Consider the following 21,352-nt stretch of genomic DNA (forward strand, 5'->3'; position numbering starts at 1 on the left):
CAGAGCAATGTTGTGTGTGTCAGAGCAATGTTGTGTGTGCAGAGCAATGTTGTGTGTGCAGAGCAATGTTGTGTGTGCAGAGCAATGTTGTGTGTGTCAGAGCAATGTTGTGTGTGTCAGAGCAATGTTGTGTGTGTCAGAGCAATGTTGTGTGTGTCAGAGCAACGTGTGTGTCAGAGCAATGTTGTGTGTGCAGAGCAATGTTGTGTGTGCAGACCAATGTTGTGTGTGTCAGAGCAATGTTGTGTGTGCAGAGCAATGTTGTGTGTGTCAGAGCAATGTTGTGTGTGCAGAGCAATGTTGTGTGTGTCAGAGCAATGTTATGTGTGCAGAGCAATGTTGTGTGTGTCAGAGCAATGTTGTGTGTGTCAGAGCAATGTTGTGTGTGTCAGAGCAATGTTGTGTGTGCAGAGCAATGTTGTGTGTGCAGAGCAATGTGTGTGCGTGCAGAATAAGTTGTGCGTGAGCTGAGCAATATCTGTGTGTGTGCAGAGCAATAGCAGTATGTTTGTATGCATAGCAATGTGTGTGTGTGCGCAGAGTAATATCTGTGTGTACAGAGTAATGTGTGCGTGCAGAGCAATATGTGTGTGTGTGCAGAGCAATAGCAGTATGTTTGTATGCATAGCAATGTGTGTGTGCGTGTGTGTGTGCGCAGAGTAATATCGGTGTGTACAGAGTAATGTGTGCGTGCAGAGCAATATGTGTGTGTGTGCAGAGCAATAGCAGTATGTTTGTATGCATAGCAATGTGTGTGTGCGTGTGTGCAGAGTAATATCTGTGTGTACAGAGTAATGTGTGCGTGCAGAGCAATATGTGTGTGTGTGTGTGAGCAGAGCAATAGCAGTATGTTTGTATGCATAGCAATGTGTGTGTGCGTGTGTGCAGAGTAATATCTGTGTGTACAGAGTAATGTGTGGGTGCAGAGCAATAGCAGTATGTTTGTATGCATAACAATGTGTGTGTGTGTGTGTGTGTGTGTGAGTGTGCAGAGCAATATGTGTGTGCGTGCAGAATAAGTTGTGCGTGAGCTGAGCAATATCTGTGTGTGTGCAAAGCAATAGCAGTATGTATGCATAGCAATGTGTGTGTGTGTGCACAGAGTAATATCTGTGTGTACAGTAATGTGTGCGTGCAGAGCAATATGTGTGTGTTGCACCGTGCACATCCAAATAAATAGCTCTTAGAAAATGAGGCAAGGTTGTCGGTCTTGCGCCATCTGTAGGAAGAATATGGCGCTAAATATCTGCAGACTCGCTGCGTTTGGTGCTGTGCTCAGGACAGGCGATGTTTTTAGTATTTCTATAGACCTTTAAGGGTTATAGGGTGTTTGAAAGTTAAATATATATATATATATATATATATATATATATATATATATACATATCTGAGTTTGTTGTGATCACTGCTCTCGACAGACGCCCTACAATACCTGCAAGCAGTGGACATGAAAGGAATGAAAGTAAAAAGAACGATAATAACTTCTTGGTACAACAGTGGAGAGAGGTAGAATTGGTTTCCTGGGCCCAGACATGGATCAAACAAAGAATTTGGGCAGCATATTAATCCAGTTGCGGCCAAAAGTTTTGAGACTGACAAAAATTTTGGTTTTCAGAGTTTTCTGCTCCAGTACTTTTAGCTCTTTTAGGGCACAGTCACATGACGGTTTAACACAGACGACGATCGCAATCCTCGGACTGACCATTGACTCTCCAGACCATCAATTCTTCTGACCGTCCGCTCTCCTGACCAGAACTCTCTTAACCAGTGGCTCTCCTTACAGGCACTCTCATGACCGGTGGCTCTCCTGACCGGCGGCTCTTCTGACTGTCAATCTCCTGACCAACGGCTCTCCTTATTGTTGCTCTCCTAACCGGAGGCTCTCCTGATCATCGCTCTCCTGACCGGCGCTCTCCTGACTGGCGCTCTTCTGATCGGCGGCTCTCTTTATTGTTACTCTCCTGAGCAGCGGCTCTCCTGATCATCTCTCTCCTGATCATCGCTCTCCTGACCGGTGCTCTCCTGACTGGCGCTCTCCTGATCGGCGGCTGTCTTTATTGTTACTCTCCTGAGCAGCGGCTCTCCTGATCATCTCTCTCCTGACCATCCCTCTCCTGATCGGCAACTCTCCTGACCGTTGGCTCTGCTGACCAGCGTCTCTCCTGACCAGCGGTTTTCCCAACCGTTGCTCTTCTGATCGGCGGATCTCCTGACTATTGCTCTTCTGACTGGCGGCACTCCTGACCGTTGCTCTCCTGACCGTTGCTCTCCTGACCATTGCTCTCCTGATTATTTCTCTTCTGACCTGCGGCTCTCCTGATCGTCGCTCTCCTGACCATTTCCCTTCTGACTGTTTCTCGCCTGACCATCGCTCTCTTGACCGTTGAACTCCTGACCATTGCTCTCCTGACTATTTCTCTTCTGATCGAAGGCTCTCCTGACCATTGCTCTCCTGACCGTTGCTCTCCTGACCGTTGCTCTCCTAACCATTGCTCTCCTAACCATTGCTCTCCTGACCGTTGCTCTCCTGACTGTTGCTCTCCTAACCGTTGCTCTCCTAACCGTTGCTCTCCTAACCATTGCTCTCCTAACCATTGCTCTCCTAACCATTGCTCTCCTGACCATTGCTCTCCTGACCGTTGCTCTCCTAACCATTGCTCACCTGACCGTCGCTCTCCTGACTATTTCTCTTCTGACGGTGGCACTCCTGACTGTTGCTCTCCTGACCATCGCTCTCCTGACCATCGCTCTCCTGACCGGCATCTCCCCTGACTATTTCTCTTCTGACCGGTGGCATTCCTGACCGGTGGCACTCCTGACTGCTGCTCTCCTGACTGTTGCTCTCCTGAATGTTGCTCTCCTGACTGTTGCTCTCCTGACTGTTGCTCTCCTGACCGGCAGCTCTCCTGACCAGCACTCTTGACCCAAGCACAAAAGTTTGTATTTTTTTGTAGCTCTCATGCTCCGGTCAGGAGAGCCGCCGGTTAGGCCATGCATTGCGGTGCGATCGTCTTCTGTATAGTATGGCTGTGTGACTGCGCACTTAGATATTTCTATGATTACTAAAGTACAATTATCAGGACATCATAAGTTTTTACACTTTTATTTACAAATACATGAAGTTTATGTAAAGACTCAATAATTACAGTGTTGTCCCTTATTACACAAGACTTCTGCCCTTCTCCGCAGCAGCTGAGCAGCTGGGTATCGGCTTCTGGGACAAATCCTGAATGATGACAGCACATTCTTGTCTTTTTCAGAATTGACCACAGGTTCTCAATGCTACTGAGACCTGGGAAGGTTCCTGGCCATGAACCCAAAATGTCAATGTTTTGTTCACTGAGCCTGTCAGATGAGGATTAGAGCCTATTCTTTTTTCATGGCAGTGTTTGAGAATGAGCCCCTCTATAGAACAAAAGTCCTCTTACATGAATGGTGCCAAGATGCTTTACCGACACAGGACTCAAGGTGGCGCTCACTGTCTCTTCTGACTATTATTCTTCCAGATGTCACAAACAGACTGAAAGGAGGTCACTTTATCAGAGATAATATCTTTGCAGGACGCACAGCAATTGGACTGTAGAGAACTGGGGTACAGTTATTTTCTCTGATGAAGTCGCCTTCAGATTGTTTGGGACATCTGGAAAAGTGATTGGAAGAAGAGGTAACATAAGTCCTCCGAGCTCCTCGCCACAAATCTGACTGGAGAAACATTTCTGGTGTGAGAATGACGCCAATATTGATGGATTTAATGAGCGGCAGAGTCGTGCTCTAGCTCCTCAAATCTTGGTGGGGAAAAATGGTAAAAGTTGGGACATTTACACTTAATTATGCTTTACGCAAATTTTTTCCAAATTTTAAATTGATTTCTGGAATTAACACTTTGATGAATCGGTGCCATATTCCATATAGTTTACAATGGTCAATAATTATTAGAAAAATGGTCCAATTATTCTCATCAGAATTTGATAAGAATTGCATCAGATTTCCTCATAAATGAAGAGGAAAAAAAGTGTCTCCACCGTCTCCATTCTGATGACATCTAAGTGCAGACTCCTTTTTTTCACGGCACCATAGACTTCCTTTGCCAATTTTGATCTGACCCCTGTCATCAAAATTGGACATATCTCCACTTTTTTATAGGCCACTAAGTCTGAGGGGTATAAAAAACGGACATCTGCACAGTCCATAGAATATCATAGGTTCGACTACTGTCCGTGCAGACTGAGGATAGCACTTGAGCGAGAATATCAGTTGAACCCTTGGGGCTCGTGTGCACGTTGCGTAATTTCATACGTTTATGCAGCGGTTAGCACTACAGCGTAAGTGCGTGCGTCCTGCGTCCCCAGCACAATCTATGTAGATTGTGCATAATTAGTGCGCACAATGCTTTTTGAACGCAGCAATTTGTGTCAAAGGTGCATTTAAAAAATGCAGCATGTCACTGATTCCGTGCGCTTTGCATGCAGCTCTCCACTCTGTCTATGGGGGAGACAGCATCCAGAGCGCATGAAATCGGCATATTTTTTCTGCAGAAACACTGCATACATTATGCAGTGTTTCTGCAGCAATTGGAATCGCACATGTGCTGTCAAATCCCTGCAGAAATTTCAGGCACATGCGCACGTAACTGCTGAATATTCTGCAGCGATTTGACAGCACATGTGCACGTCAAATCGCTGCAGAAAGACTGCATAATGAATGCAGTATTTTTGTTAAAACAAAAAAAAAGCCGATTTCATGCGCTGTGGCTGCTGCCCCCACCATAGACAGAGCGGGAGCCGCATCCATAGCGCACGGAATAGTTGACATGCTCATTTTATGAACGCACAGATTTGGGTCAAAATTTTAGCACCCAAATCACTGCATTCATAAAAGCAACGTGCGCACGTATCATGCACAATCTACATAGATTGTGCAGGGGACGCAGGACGCATGCAATTACGCAACGTGCACATGAGCCCTTAGTGACCACAGATTTTGTCCGTAATGACCAGACTCTGTTTTCATATCTGACCTGTGTCACTTTATGTGGTAGTAACTGTGAAATGCTTCCACACATCCTAGTGATAAGGAGATACTTTGCTTTTCTAAACACTATGGCTCAGATTCATAGTTGTCTTTTACTGTAGTCACTTTCTTTTTTGTCTTGTATTCGCTGATGTCTTTTGTGCTAAATTCATCAACATGGCACATGTGGTAAAAAAAAAAATGGTCTTTGCGTTTTTTTTGCTTTTTTTCTAAGTGCTGATAGTTGCCCATTTTGTAAAATGCCACAAACATTTTGTGAAAATTACTGTACTGACTTATAAAAAATCACTCCAGGGTTGGACAGGAGGACTTTTGCAACAAATTTTGCTGATGAAATGATGAATCAGGCCAAAACATCAGGAAACACTAAACTTCGGCCACAGTCCAGAAATGAAAAAAAAAAACAATGTGGCGAAACATAAAATGCACTTAAAAAAGATTAAGTAGATGATACAGTGGCTGCTGGCAATATCACCTGCATAATTTATATGCAGCAGTCATAATATGGCCTACATAATGTATATATGTAGCACCCAGGAGGCAGGGGGTAGTCAGGCATGGGTCTCGTACCTATTTTACTCGTCACCGGGCCGGTGTGGTGGTTTGGGATGTCGCGGTGGCCTGCTTGGCTTCGTACCCGAGGTGTACACAAATAAGGAGGGAGGATGATGGGGATTGTAATATAATGATTGTCGTGACGCCATCTGTGATACGCGGCCAGAGATCAGCCGCCACTGCTGTCGCTGTCCTCCGGGGCGGGCTTATGGTAATAGCAGCAGAAGATGGTATCGCTCCCCACAGGCAGAGCGGGCACCGGAAAGGATGATGATGGCGAAGGCCTTTCGCGCTTCGGCGCGGGGCGGCGGCGCCGGTAATAAGAGTCCAAGTCAGATGCTGCGGTTCCAGGTGTCTTTACTCACTATTTGTGCCGCTCGCCCGGGTAGTGCAGGTCACCCGCTGTGGTGTGCCCCGTCGACCTCGGATAAGTTGGTCGACGGGGCAACCAACTTATCCGAGGTTGGTACGCGGCCAGAGATCAGCCGCCACTGCTGTCGCTGTCCTCCGGGGCGGAGCGTATGGTAATAGCAGCAGAAGATGGTATCGCTCCCCACAGGCAGAGCAGGCATCGGGAAGGATGATGATGGCGAAGGCCTTTCGACCTCGGATAAGTTGGAAGAAACCACTGGTGTTTGAAAGAATCCTTTTTCAGAGTTGCCATTCCAGCCGTGAGGAACCTGGGCTGAGCGCTCCGCTACAAGCCGCAGGCCCCATGAAGAGAAGAGAAGAACGTGGTGGAGGTGTTGTGTCCCAGAACTGGTGTCCCGGGTCAACTGACTGAAGATTGTGTGAGTTGCTCCTACTTCTACCCCCAGTGGAACCCACCCCCCAGGTGGCTGGCTTCAGTGACCGGGGAAGGCCCATGCATTGTGATGGCCACCCCCTATCTACCCTGAGTCAACCCCCCCTGTGAGAAGGCTCCCAAGCTGTATGTAAAGTGTGAATGTGTAACACCGGTGATTAACCCCCTCCTTACCCGAGGTGAGTAAAATCTGGTAACCAGTGTTTGATTCAGCCATTCTTTCCTATTCATGAATTTAACATTTTGGCCAGTAATTTGCCTGGAAAAATCACTATACTTTATACCAATATAGTCGGTGATGAAAAGTGTATCTATATGTGCGGTGTATAATCGACTGCTTACTGACGTTTTGCACTGATTTATGAATGGAATATTGACATTGTGGTATCGAATTTTGGTTGGACATGATAACTATACAGAGTGATACAGCATTATTACATAGATTGTATTATTGGAGCAAACTATTTGGCTTAACGTACCGCCATATGGGTCACTTGCTTAAAAGGCCACATTTTTACTGGATTTGTGTATTTTACCACTGAATGAATAATTGTAAAAAATCCTTCTGTTTTTAATGCACTTGACACTTTAATAGTTTTTTGTATGCACTTTGCTTAAAAAACATTTGGTGAAATGACTCATATTTTTTTCTGAGCAGTCACAATATGACCTACGTAATGTATATACAGCATTCACAGTATCATCTACATAATGTAGATACAGCAGTCACAATGTAACTTACATAATGTATATACAGCAGTCACAGTATTCCCTCCATAATGTAAAATACAGCGGTCTATAGACATTATAAAGGTGATACTGTGATTGCTGTATATACATCATGCAGGTTATACAGAGACTGCTATATATATATGTTATGTAGGAGATACTGCAATTTCTGTATATTATACAAAATACTAGAAGGTGGCCCGATTCTACGCATCGGGTATTCTAGAATTTACGTATTGTGTAGTTCATGTATGATTTTTGTTATAGATATAGATATAGATATATATATATATATATATATATATATATATATATATATATATATATATAGATGTTGTTGTGTGTAGTTACCAAGTGTTTGTGTAGGGCGCTGTACATGTTCTGGGTGTTGTCTGGGTGTGGCGGGGGGTGAGAGCGGTGTTGTATGTGTGTTGCGTTGTTTGTGGAGCGCTGTGTGTCTGTCGCGTTGTGTGTGTGTGTTGCGCGGTTTGTGTGGGTGTGGGGTGTTTTGGGGGGAGGTATGTTTTGTGCAATGTGTGTGTTGTGCGGTATGTGCGTATATTTATGTATGCCGCGGTGTTTGTGTGTTGGGTGTTGTGTGTGTGCAGCGTTGTCTGTGTGTGTGGGTGTCTGTGTATGGCGGTGTTTGTGGTTCCCTGTGTGTGTGTGTGTGTGTGTGTGTTGGGGGGAGGTGTGCACCTCCCATCGTGCTCCATCCCCCATGCTGCACACCCCCCATCATGCCCCATCTCCTATGCTGCGCATTCCCCATCGTGCTCCATCCCCCATGCTGCACACCCCCCATCGTGCTCCATCCCCCATGCTGCGCACTCCCCATCGTGCTCCATCCTCCATGCTGCGCACCCCCCATCGTGCTCCATCCCCCATGCTGCGCACCCCCCATCGTGCTACATCCCCCATGCTGCGCACTCCCCATCGTGCTACATCCCCCATGCTGCGCACTCCCCATCGTGCTACATCCCCCATGCTGTGCACCCCCCATCGTGCTACATCCCTCATCGTGCTACATCCCCCATCGTGCTACATCCCCCATGCTGCGCACTCCCCATCGTGCTACATCCCCCATGCTGCGCACCCGCCATCGTGCTCCATCCGCCATGCTGCGCACTCCCCATCGTGCTACATCCGCCGTGCTGCGCACTCCCCATCGTGCTACATCCCCCATGCTGCGCACTCCCCATCGTGCTACATCCCCCATGCTGCGCACTCCCCATCGTGCTACATCCCCCATGCTGCGCACTCCCCATCGTGCTACATCCCCCATGCTGGGCACCCCCCATCGTGCTACATCCCCCATCGTGCTACATCCCCCATCGTGCTACATCCCCCATGCTGCGCACCCCCCATCGTGCTACATCCCTCATGGTGCTACATCCCCCATCGTGCTACATCCCCCATGCTGCACACTCCCCATCGTGCTACATCCCCCATGCTGCGCACCCGCCATCGTGCTCCATCCGCCATGCTGCACACTCCCCATCGTGCTACATCCGCCATGCTGCGCACTCCCCATCGTGCTCCATCCCCCATGCTGCGCACTCCCCATCGTGCTACATCCCCCATGCTGCGCACTCCCCATCGTGCTACATCCCCCATGCTGCACACTCCCCATCGTGCTACATCCCCCATGCTGCGCACCCCCCATCATGCTACATCCCCCATCGTGCTACATCCCCCATCGTGCTACATCCCCCATGCTGCGCACTCCCCATCGTGCTACATCCCCCATGCTGCGCACCCGCCATCGTGCTCCATCCGCCATGCTGCGCACTCCCCATCGTGTTACATCCCCCATGCTGCGCACTCCCCATCGTGCTACATCCCCCATGCTGCGCACCTCCCCATCGTGCTACATCCCCCATGCTGCTCACTCCCCATCGTGCTACATCCCCCATGCTGCGCACTCCCCATCGTGCTACATCCCCCATGCTGCCCACTCCCCATCGTGCTACATTCCCCATGCTGCGCACTCCCCATCGTGCTACATCCCCCATGCTGCGCACTCCCCATCGTGCTACATCCCCCATTCTGCGCACTCCCCATCGTGCTACATCCCCCATGCTATAATAGTTCTCCTATTATACTCAGAGAGGAGTATAATAGGAGGACTGTAATAGGAGGAGTAGTCCTGGGGGGAGAGGAGTATAATGCCGGCTCCCTGCACATGTGTACCGGGAGCCGGTGTACACTGGTAACTATGATACACATCGGGTAACTAAGGGACCTTAGTTACCCGATGTGTATAATGGTTACCAGCGTTCACGGCCTCCGTCAAGATCCCAGCATTGCAAGGTTATGTCTGGCGCTGCTGGGATCCTGACGGAGCCGGTGTACACTGGTAACTATGATACACATCGGGTAACCAAGGGACCTTAGTTACCCGATGTGTATAATGGTTACCTGCGTTCACGGCCTCCGTCAAGATCCCAGCATCGCAAGGTTATGTCTGGCGCTGTTGGGATCCTGACGGAGCCGGTGTACACTGGTAACTATGATACACATCGGGTAACCAAGGGACCTTAGTTACCCGATGTGTATAATGGTTACCAGCGTTCACGGGCTCCGTCAAGATCCCAGCATCGCAAGGTTATGTCTGGCGCTGCTGGGATCGTGACGGAGCCGGTGTAGAAGCAAGCGATATCCCAGGATGTTGTGAGTGTGTGGATGTGATGTGTGAGGTGTGTGTGAGAGTGATTGTGATTTGATGTGTGTGTGTGTGTGTACTCACCTGGGAGTCGGAGCTCCGTGTCAGTTGGGCCAGAGCGAGCGTGCATTGCGTGAGGGGGGCGGGGCCTGCAGAGAGCCGGGGCGAGAGGCCAATCCGTGTGGGGGGGCGGGGCCATGGCGAGCCCAGCGGCCAATCAGCTTTGTGTCACCGTAAGGACACAATTTTGGAGCATGACAGACAGACAGACAGACAGACAGACAGAATAAGGCAATTATATATATAGATATGTTACGGACCGGCGTCACCATAGCCGCAAACAGCCAGCTGCGGTTCCTGTTGCGACCAGGCGCCGGCTGCCGTGCCTCGGGTCGTCCAGTTGGCTGCTCCTTCCACCACGTCTAAGTGTGGAGAGGTGGTTGGTGCGCATGCTCGTGCCAATTTACCCCAGCCAGAGTCTAAGCCCGGTGTTTTGCCTAGTGAGCATGCTCAGCCTGATTGTGTCATTTCTGAGACTAAAGCCCGCTTTACACGCTGCAATGTATCTTACGATGTGTCGGCGGGGTCACATCGTAAGTGACGCACATCCGGCATCGTAAGTTACATTGCAGTGTGTGACAGGTACGTGCGATTGCGATTGAACGTTAAAACTTGCATCGCATACACATCGTACCTTTCTCTAGAATTGCACGTCAGATTGTTCATCATACCCGGGGTAGCACACATTGCAGTGTGTGACACCCCAGGAACGATGAACAGATCTTACCTACGTCCTGCAGCTCCCAGCCCACAATGCGGAAGGAAGGAGGTGGGCGGGATGTTTACGTCCCGCTCATCTCCGCCCCTCCGCTTCTATTGGCCAGCTGCCGCGTGACGTCGCTGTGACGCCGAACGTCCCTCCCACTCTAGGAAGTGGACGTTCGCCGCCCACATCGAGGTAGTATGGAAGGTAAGTACACGTGACGGGGGGTTACTCGTTTGTGCGGCACGTTCAACAAATTGAACGTGCCACACATACGATGGGGGCGTTGCAAATCGCATACAATATTGTAACGTGTAACGTGTAAAGCAGGCTTAAGTCCTCAGTTCAGGCTACTGAGCATGCTCCCACAATTAATCCTAACAGCCTCTTTGCACAGGTACTTGGACTTCGTGCTGTGTCTAAGTTCTGGAATGTGCCTACTGAGCATGCTCAGGCAGATAGTCTGATTTCTGAGTCTGTTGTTCAGTCTACTGAGCATGCTCAGGCACTTAGTACATCAGAGGCTAGGTCCGGTAAGGACCTCACTGAGCATGTACGTGAGGTGGCAGGCCCTGATAGGGCAGATGTCCTGATGACATGGCCACTCCGGACTGGCTCGCAGAGGCCCACCCTTATGATCTGGCACCTCACCATTGGTCGTCAGACGATGACTGGTGAAGTGTTTGGGGCGTGGCTGCAATGAGGTCATCAGTGACGTGGAGGTTCCAGATAGGCCACTGGTGACGTCGCTGATGATATAGCACTCTGCTATTGGACCTTGGTGGTTCCAACCTGGGTTTGGGGCGGATCTAGGTTATAAAAAGGGCTGGAGACAACATGGAGGTGCGCAGTCTTCACTCATATTCACTTAGAATTCATGGTGGCATAAGCCTTGTTGGAAGCGGTAGGTAAGGCTAGGCGAACGGTGCCTGTCACGCCAAGATTCGTGGCTCAGCACATGAGGGTCAGGCGCCATGCTTCCCTGCTACCATTCCTGTTGTGCTATAGCAGTCCAGTGGCATTAACTGGGCTGCGGCTGCTGCGTCATCTGTCCTGTTGTGACTCCTACATGCACGGACAGCATACCCCAGGACCCCTGTGGAGTTAACAGGGTGTTCCAGGATTGGGTGTGTGAACCTATATCCTCCTGGGCTTCCCAGTCAACGCTACTGGTGTGATCCCTTGGCCTGACGTGTCTCCTACACACGTGGACATTCGAGTAGTGACCAAAAACGCTAATCGAAGGACCGCTCGGCCTGTAGTGTCTGACACATGTGGCCGACAGGGCGCTGTCGCAGCGGTCTTCTCGGTCAACGCTACCTGGTCACCATCCGGCATGACGTGTTCCCTGCACACGTGGTAGGGGTTGCGCCAATTCCACCGAAACGCTAACTGGGTTGTCGTCCGTTCTGACGTGTCACTACACACGTGACCAGTTCCCTGGGTTATCTCCAAGCCATCCAGCTCTATAGTCTCCGCCTAACCCACAGGGTGCCAGCAGCTCCATTACCATCTGGAGCACGGTGGGCCCCGACTGGCGATTGGGATATATACCCCCTGGTCCTAATCTGCCTGTTCCCCCATAACAATATACTGCAACTGCTGGCAGTATCCCCACACATAATGCTTATATAGCAGTCTATCGCCTGTATAATGCATATACATCAGTTGCAATGTGATATATACAGTATATATATTTATAGATATATCACCCCCACTGTACTACAGAACACAAGTGACTGTCTTACTGCAGTTTGCAATGTCATGTCTGCTCTCTATCTGAAACTTAACCTTTCCAAAACTGAACTTCTTCTTTTCCCTCCGTCTTCCAACCTTCCTAAACCTGACATCTCCCTCTCTGTGTGTGACACAATGACAAGTCCTAGGCAGCAAGCCCGCTGTCTGGGTGTTATACTTGACACTGATCTCTCCTTCACCTCCCACATACAATCTCTTGCCTGCACCTGCCGCTTGCACCTCAAGAACATCTTTAGAATCCGCCCCTTTCTCACAATGGAAACGACAAAAATCCTCACTGTGGCCCTGATCCATTCTCGCCTTCACTACTGTAACTCTCTATTAACTGGTCTCCCCCTAACTAGACTCTCCCCTCTACAGTCCATCCTTAATGCAGCAGCCAGGGTCACCTATCTGGCTAACCGCTACTCGGATGCCTCTGCTCTGTGCCAGTCATTGCACTGGCTGCCCATATATCACAGGATCCAATTCAAACTGCTTGTTCTCACCCAAAAAGCTCTGCACAGTGCGGCACCCCCCTACATCTCCACCCTCCTCTCTGTCTATCACCCCACCCGTTCTCTACGCTCTGCAAATGACTTTCGACTAACATCCACACTAATTCGAACCTCTCACTCCCGGATCCAAGGCTTCTCCCGAGCTGCACCAACCCTCTGGAACGCTCTACCCCAAAAAGTTAGGACAAATCACAACTTACTCAGCTTCAGACACTCCCTAAAAAACGCATCTTTTTAGGGCGGCCTATCACACTCCCTAGCCAAACTAAATTCACATATTCCCTCTACAACTTTTCACAACATAACCCCACTCCATGGCACCCAAATGCATCTCAGGGTTCTGGGCAACTGGTCCAGGAAGCCATTATCTATCCCCCATTTCCTTGAGATGGCTGGATTGCCATTGTAAATAAGCACTTGTACCTTGCCCCCCCCCCCCCCCCCCTCCCCATCGCATTGTAGATTGTAAGCTCTCACAAGCAGGGTTGTCTTTTCTTCCCATCTAAATATTGTATCTTCTATAACTGTTACTTGCTTGAATATGATCCTCCTGAATTGTAAAGCGCTGCGGAATATGTTGGCGCTATATAAAGATTATATATATATATATATATATATCTAGTGGGTACTGACTGACTGAAAGTATTTAGACCCTTTTAAATTTTTCTCTCTGTTTCATTGCAGCCATTTGGTAAATTCAAAAAAGTTATTTTTTTTCTCATTAATGTGCACTCTGCACCCCATCTTGATAGAAAAAAAAATGAAATGTAGAATTTTTTGCAAATTTATTAAACAAGAAAAACTGAAATATCACATGGTCATAAGTATTGAAACCCTTTGCTCTGTATTGAGTAGAAGCCCCCATTTGAGCTAGTACAGCCATGAGTCTTCTTTGGAATGATGCAACAAGTTTTTCCACACCTGGATTTGGGGATCCTCTGCCGTTCTTCCTTGTAGATCTTCTCCAGTTCTGTCAGGTTGGATGGTAAACGTTGGTGGACGCCATTTTCAGGTTTCTCTAGAGATGATCAATTGGGTTTAGGTCAGGGCTCTGGCTGGGCCAGTCAAGAATGGTCACAGAGTTGTTCTGAAGCCACTCCTTTGTTATTTCAGCTGTGTGCTTATTGTCATTGTCGTGTTGGAAGGTGAACCTTCGGGCAAGTCTGAGGTCTAGAGAACTCTGGAAGAGGTTTTCTTCCAGGATATATCTGTACTGGGCCGCATTCATCTTTCCTTCAATTGTAACCAGTTGTCCTGTCCCTGCAGCTGAAAAACACCCCCATAGCATGATGCTGCCACCACCATGTTTCACTGTTGGGATTGTATTGGGCAGGTGATGAGTAGTGCCTGGATAGCTCCACACATACCACTAAGAATTATCACCAAAAAGTTGTATCTTCATCTCATCAGACCAGAGAATCTTATTTCTCATAGTCTGGGAGTCCTTCATGTGTTTTTTGCAAACTCTATGCGGCTTTCATATGTCTTGCACTGAGGAGAGGCTTCCGTCAAGCCACTCTGCCATAAAGGCCCGACTGGTGGAGGTCTACAGTGATAGTTGACTTTGTGGAACTTTCTCCCATCCCCCTACTGCATCTCTTCTTTACCTCTCTCACCAAAGTTCTTCTCCCACGATTGCTCAGTTTGTCTGGATGGCCAGGTCTAGGAAGGGTTCTGGTGGTCCCAAACTTCTTTTTATGGATTATGTAGGCCACTGTGCTCTTAGGAACCTTGAGTACTGCAGAAATTCTTTTGTAACCTTGGCCAGATTTGTGCCTTGCCACAATTCTGTCTCTGAGCTCCTTGGGCAGTTCCTTTGACCTCATGATTCTCATTTGCTCTGACATGTACTGTGAGCTGAGGTCTTATATAGACAGGTGTGTGCCTTTACAAATCATGTCCTATCAGTTTAATTAAACACAGCTGGACTCCAATGAAGGAGCAGAACCATCTCAAGGAGGATCATAAGGAAATGGACAGCATATGACATAAATATGAGTGTCTGAGTAAAGGGTCTGAATACTTATGACCATGTGATATTTTGGTTTTTCTTGTTTAATAAATTTGCAAAAATTTCCACATTTCTGGGTTTTTTTCTGTCATGATGGGGTGCAAAATGTAAACTAATGAGAAAAAAAATGAACTTTTTTGAATTTACCAAATGGCTGCAGTGAAACAAAGAGTGAAAAATTTAAAGGGGTCTGAATACTTTCCGTACCCACTGTATAGAATAATAATATTAGTAACAATAATAATTATTCACTTATATAGTGCTATTGATTCCGCAGCGCTTTACATAGATTGTCAACACTGTCCCTATTGGGGCTCAAAATCTAAAGTCACTATCATTATGTCTTTGTAGTGTGAGAGGAAACCAGAGAACCTGTAGGAAACCAATGCAAACACGGGGAGAACATACAAACTTCTTGCAGATGTCGTCCTTGGTGGGATTTGAGCCCAGGACCCCAGCGATGCAAAGCTAACCACTGAGCCACCGTGCTGCCCTTATGTCTCCTATATGATTTATACATATATAGTGTGGTATCAACACATATCTCTACACTATAAATTCTTAACACAGTATATATTGTGGATCTGTGTAGGGTGTGTATATTTCTGCTGTCCTGTATACATTGTATACATTGACAAGCAAAAGGGTAACAATATTTTGAACTTTTTATTTTCGGTTCTAACCATCCACTACGGCTATGTACGCATGCTGCATTTTCGTGGTGACCACAAAGATGCATGTTTTTGGTCCCAAAAAAACGCACCCTCAGCATGCATTTTTTGCTACGTTTTAGTGCGTTTCTTACCGCGTTTTTGCCCAGTGTATTTTTTAAGTCAAATCTATTGATTAGAAGGACTCAAAAACGCTTGGAAAAACGCAGAAGGAATTGACATGCTGCATCTTTGTAGTCACTACAAAGATGCAGCCAAAGAAAAGCTGCAATGTGCACACAGCAAAACTGAAATCTCATAGACTTTGCTGGGGAAGAAAATGCATGCAGTTTTGGAACCAAAACTGCACCCAAAAACGCAGTAAAAAAATGCAGCGTGCACACAAGGCCTAAGACTACCATCATTTTATAGACAATCATCTTGGCTATCTCATACCTAAATTTGACTTGCAACTATTTAGTATATGATTAATTATGCAGATTCTTGTCATGTCACCTCATTGTTACTGTTTCGCTTTTTAAAATCTATATTTATATTTTTTATTATTTTGTTAGTATTTTGCAAATTTTGTAAATCCACCTTTGTTTTTGAACACTGCCTGAATCCTTCTGGGCTCTTGATCAGATTCAAGCATATCTTGACCGCAATCTGATCCCAGGTCTCTTCTACATGTCTCCAATGTTGGTGCATACTGGTCACCATACTTTAGTATGAATACAGCTTTTTTTCCAAATGTACCCACAAGTGTTCGATTGTGGACTGTGGAAACCAATCCAGCACCTCATTGTTATCCTTCAGCAAACTTGACATATGCTTTGGGTCGCTGTCCTGCTGAACACTATGTCGTCCTATTCAGACCAATAATAGTCGAGTGTATGAAGTAACTTGTCTTGTAGGATATTCACATATATCTCTGCATTGAAGCCACCATCAATCCTAGTCAAGTATCCAATGCTTTTATCATCAGGCTTTCACCACCGAGCTTGACAGTTCCTTCAATATCTCGATTTATTAGCCCCTTTTTCCCTTGTTTCTTCCAGACCCATTAACACCTAGAAGAGCCTAGTCTATTGGCTTTCGTCTCATTGCTTCAAATCATCTGTATCCAATCTTTTACTGTGAACTTCTTGTACTTTTTTGAAAACTCGAACCGACGCTTTTTAGACGATATTGACTCTGATATTTTGCCTGGACGTCCACCTCTTGGCTTTTGAATGGATGGACAAACATAATTTCTTATTCTTCCACTTGTCATGTCACTCACATGATGCAGTTTGGCAATTTTCTTGGCCGAGAGACCAGTATCAATGAGCTGGATGATGCTGTTTCTCTTTCCTTGGGAACATTTTCATGACTGCTCCTCAATTCGAATTAGTGACCTTTCGATTGAGAATCAATGTAATAACACACTGAGCTATTAGGGAATATGAGAACAGGTTGTAATTGGTAGTATACAAAAAGAAATAGATTTTTGAAACACTAGAAGCAAAACAGGAACAATGCAGTGACATACAAGATTTTCCATAACTAATCAGATGCTAAATATTTGCAAGTCAAATTTATATATGAGATAGCCAAGATGATTGTCTATAAAATGAATGTCATCTCATGCCAAAAGCTGTAATGGATGGTGAAATATGGAGCCTGAAAGTCAAAAATTTAAAACATTATTACCCTTTTGTTTGTCAGTGTAATTCTCAGTATCTGCTCTACTTCTGTATATCTGTGTATATATAATATATACAATAGCTTTGAAAAACCTTTGGCACAGAATACAATTCATAGCAAAATTGGACACAAGCAAATTTTATTGAGTCACCGACATGTATCATCAGAACGTTTCGGCATTTGCCTTTATCAAGTATATTTCTACATGTGACGACAGCATGCTGTTTGGAAGGCACTTATGCAGCGGTCTTCACATGTACAGATATCCTTGATAAAGGCAAATGCCGAAACATTGGAAAATATCGGTTAATACATGTCGGTGACTCAATAAAATTTGCTTGCATCCAATCTTGCTATGAATTGTATTCTGTGCCAAAGGTTTTTTTTTAAACTACTGGAATTAATTTCCCTTGATCACGAAGAACTCATTGTTTTCTGTGTGCGGGCCTTTTTAACTAATTTTATATAATATATACAGTCATGGCTGATAGTGTTGGCACCCTTGAAATTGTTCCAGAAAATCAAGTATTTTTCCCAGAAAATTATTGCAAACACATGTTTTGTTATACACATTTTTCCTTTGTGTGTATTGAAACAGCACAAAAAAACAGAGGAAAAAAAGGAAAGTTGGACATAATTTCAAAAATGGGTTGGACAAAAATGATGACCCCTTTCCAAAATTATGAGTAAACAGCTTTGTTTCAAGCATGTGATGTTCGTACAAACTAACCTGAAGCAAGTAACGTGGGGCAATATGAAAATCACAACTGAAACCAGATAAAAAGGGAGAAGTTGACTCAATCTTTGCATTGTGTTTCTGTGTGTGCCACACTATAAGCAGGGGAAACAGAAAGAGGAGAAGAGAACTGTCTGAGGACTTGAGAACTAAAATTGTTGAAAAATATCAGTAATCTCCATGTTACAAGTCTATCTCTAGAGATCTTGATGTTCCTTTTTCCATGGTGCGCAACATAATCAAGAGGCTTACAACCCCTGGCACTGTAGTTAATCTTCCTGAATGATATCTCAATTGCACATGCATCTGCAGCCCCATAGTAATGATGACGGTGCTTGACATAACTTATCCAGTGAGCAAACATTACACTAACATATAGAACGAATGGGCGCTTTTGTTCCCACTGCAATGATGATGCTGCTGCATTCAGCGCATCACATCCGGGAATGATACACAATGCTCTTGCACCTTGGTTCCCATCTCTATGATGACGTGGCCGGACTCAGCGTATCATCACAACTGCCACTGGGCACGTGCCCACATACTATGCAATCACAGGAAGTCAGTTATACTTCCGGGTCGGGAAGTCACTGACCGCTACAAAATCACGTCTTTCCATATTACAAAGTGCAGTACTGAGAAAAGGCTAGGGAGTGCCTGCTGTCCCTATGCCATAGGTAAATAACGCAACTTGATTACTACCTGCACTCTATTGATCACTACTAAACATTAATTATCCTTTCTTTCTCCTCACTCATCCAACAGGAATAACAACTTTCTCCTGGCCCCCTCTTTCACCATATACCTGGAGATTAGTTTCAACAGGTAATTTCCACTACAGAATAAATTCTACCATAGTTCCTTCTTCACCGGCTCTAACCCTCTTACCGTTAATATCCACATTTATTATTTTTTTGTACCAGTATACTTATGATGATAGACTTCCTTCTCGAGTGTACTATGAACTACAGTCTATTTGTAAACTGCAATGGGCAGACAATTAGTCATAATTTTTTCTGCACTCGATTTATATATGTTGCTCACTATATCACAAATGCTTATTAGGTTCTCAGATCTGTGACCAATTTTGTGCAAATGTGACGCCCTGGGCAAGCCAGGGGTCACAGGTCACAACAACATACACACACACCCCACATTCCCTGCAGGTACACCAGCTAACCTACAAATCCTTGTTGCCTTCCTCCAGGGGCTGGTGTCCACACCAGGGGGTGGAGCCAGGCGGTTGGTGTCCGCCCACCTAGGAGGTCACAGCCCTGGAGACAGGAAGTACCAGGCAGTTGAGCCCAGGCAGGGCAAGTGTGAAGTCTAGCTGAGGGCTAGAGCGGAGTAACGAACCAAGTGAAAGGAGAAACAACAGAGTGTAGCTCAGGAGGGAGCTAGAGTGAAGTGAAACAGCAGTGAAGTGACAGAAAGCCTGAAGTTGGTCTGTGGCTGTGTGCCCAGACGGAGTCAGCAAGGTCAGCAGACGGCGGTGAAGGTCTGCAGTGGGACTGTCTGGAGGTTACTGGAAGGACCCCGTTGGCTGTGTGCCCGGTGGTCTGGAGCGGATACAAAGGGCAGTCAGCACCAGAGCAGGGGCTTTTCGGATCCCAGCAAGGCTTGGAGTCGCTGTAAATTGCTAAATCCGTTAGTGAAGGGGACGTAGATCTCCCAACAAGCAAGTCCTGATTGACGGCAAAGGTCCAACCACAACGGGGAAACACCGCCACCGCCAAGGCACCAGTTTCCCAGGGCCGGCGCCTGCGGGCAAAGTGTGGAGCTCCTCCGGCCCAGATTGCAGTCGGGGAGCGGGTAACCGGTGGGAATCCATCGCTACCAAACAAACATTTCAAAGGTGCAGGGAAGAGACCGTCACCGCTAACTGCAGGGAACCGCAGCACCGTGAACCGTCCGAGGGACCCGTCCAACCAGCCGTTTGTTTACCGAGAACTGTGTCGTGTTTACTGGCTGAGTGAGTACCTTCGTGCCGCAAGGCACAGCGCTGCCCCTGCGCCCCTGCACCCCACTGGGCCCCGGGATCACCAACCCCTACCCACGGAGGGACAACACAACAACTGGCTGCTCCGCCTCACCATCCCCGGGACCTCCACATAGAGCAGCGGTGGTGTACACTCAATCACCACAACCGTGGGTGGCGTCACGGACATTATCCCAACACCCCAAACCCCCCTTTCACTCACGGGCGAGGAGCGCCGCTAGAGAAACCCCCGGGATCCGGCCCACGGCCCGAGCCACCACTGAGCAGCCGCCGGACCCGAGCAGAAGGGGTGAGCGCGGTGTGCTGACACCCTCCTCCCCGCCCGCGACACAAACAGCTTTGTAATTTACTTGTAAATAGTGTATATATGTGTACATATGTGTGCATAGTTATGATGTATTTTTCCTTTTTCTCAGCGACCCTGTGAACAGGGCAACACAGGCCGAAACGTTTTTCTATGGTCGTTAATTTACCTGATCTCTAAAGAATTTACCAATAAAATACAATATTTTCTTTGCAAATAAAACACAAATGTGTACAGTGTTTACTATAGCCATCCATGGTTACTCATCCATTCTTATGTACGGAGGCTGACCGGTATAGTGACGAGTATGTGGGAACTGGTATTCAACTTCGGCCCTCTGCTGCTCACAAAGCCTTGCCACCATATGCAATGTTGAGTTCCAATGCGTGGCAGCTCACAAATCAGTTGGTGAGCTGGCACTTGCAAGCGCTGCTGCAGCACTGCCAAACCAGTGGCAGCTGTAGTTGACTTCTGGAAATGGATGTCCACGCGGCGCACATTCACAATTGGCTCAGTCAAATCAGGGTAGGTATTCAGAAAACGCTGAAACACTAAGTTGAGCCATGTGGGTCAGACATGGTGCATGTGTCAGGTTCTCAGGCTTCAGAGCCGCCACCAGGTTACAACCATTCCTGGTTGGAGCTTGAGCAGAGAGAGCCACAGATCTGTCTGGTCTGTTAAACCTTTGAACAACTCTGCGGCAGTGTGCGGTTTGTCACCTAAGGATATGAGTTTCAACAGTACCTGTTGCAACCTCACAGAGACAGTGCTGCAGTGCTTCCAGCTTGTGACTGATGGGGATGACAATATAGAGATGGTGGATGGGGAGGAGGATGAGGGGCTGCAGCAACTGGCGTAGGAGGTGGAAGAAAACCTGATGGAACTGTAGCTCGAAATTCTAGGTGTCAGTAGCACATGTGGTGGCCTGGGCTCTAACTTGTTTCCATCCTCCATGAGGTTTACCCAGTGTGCCGTCTGGGAAATGTAACGCCCCTGTCTACAATCATTGTCCACATGTCCATGGTTAAATGGAAGGTGCAAGTAACTGCATTGGTGAGGGAATGGGTGATGTTATGTTATGGGACATGTGACGCCCCTGCGGTAACCAGGTGTCACAAAAATTAGATAACAACAAGGAAACAGCTCGGGTCCTACATGAT

The sequence above is a fragment of the Anomaloglossus baeobatrachus genome, chromosome 11 (genome assembly GCF_048569485.1).
Source record: "Anomaloglossus baeobatrachus isolate aAnoBae1 chromosome 11, aAnoBae1.hap1, whole genome shotgun sequence".
In the NCBI taxonomy this organism is placed as follows: domain Eukaryota; kingdom Metazoa; phylum Chordata; class Amphibia; order Anura; family Aromobatidae; genus Anomaloglossus; species Anomaloglossus baeobatrachus.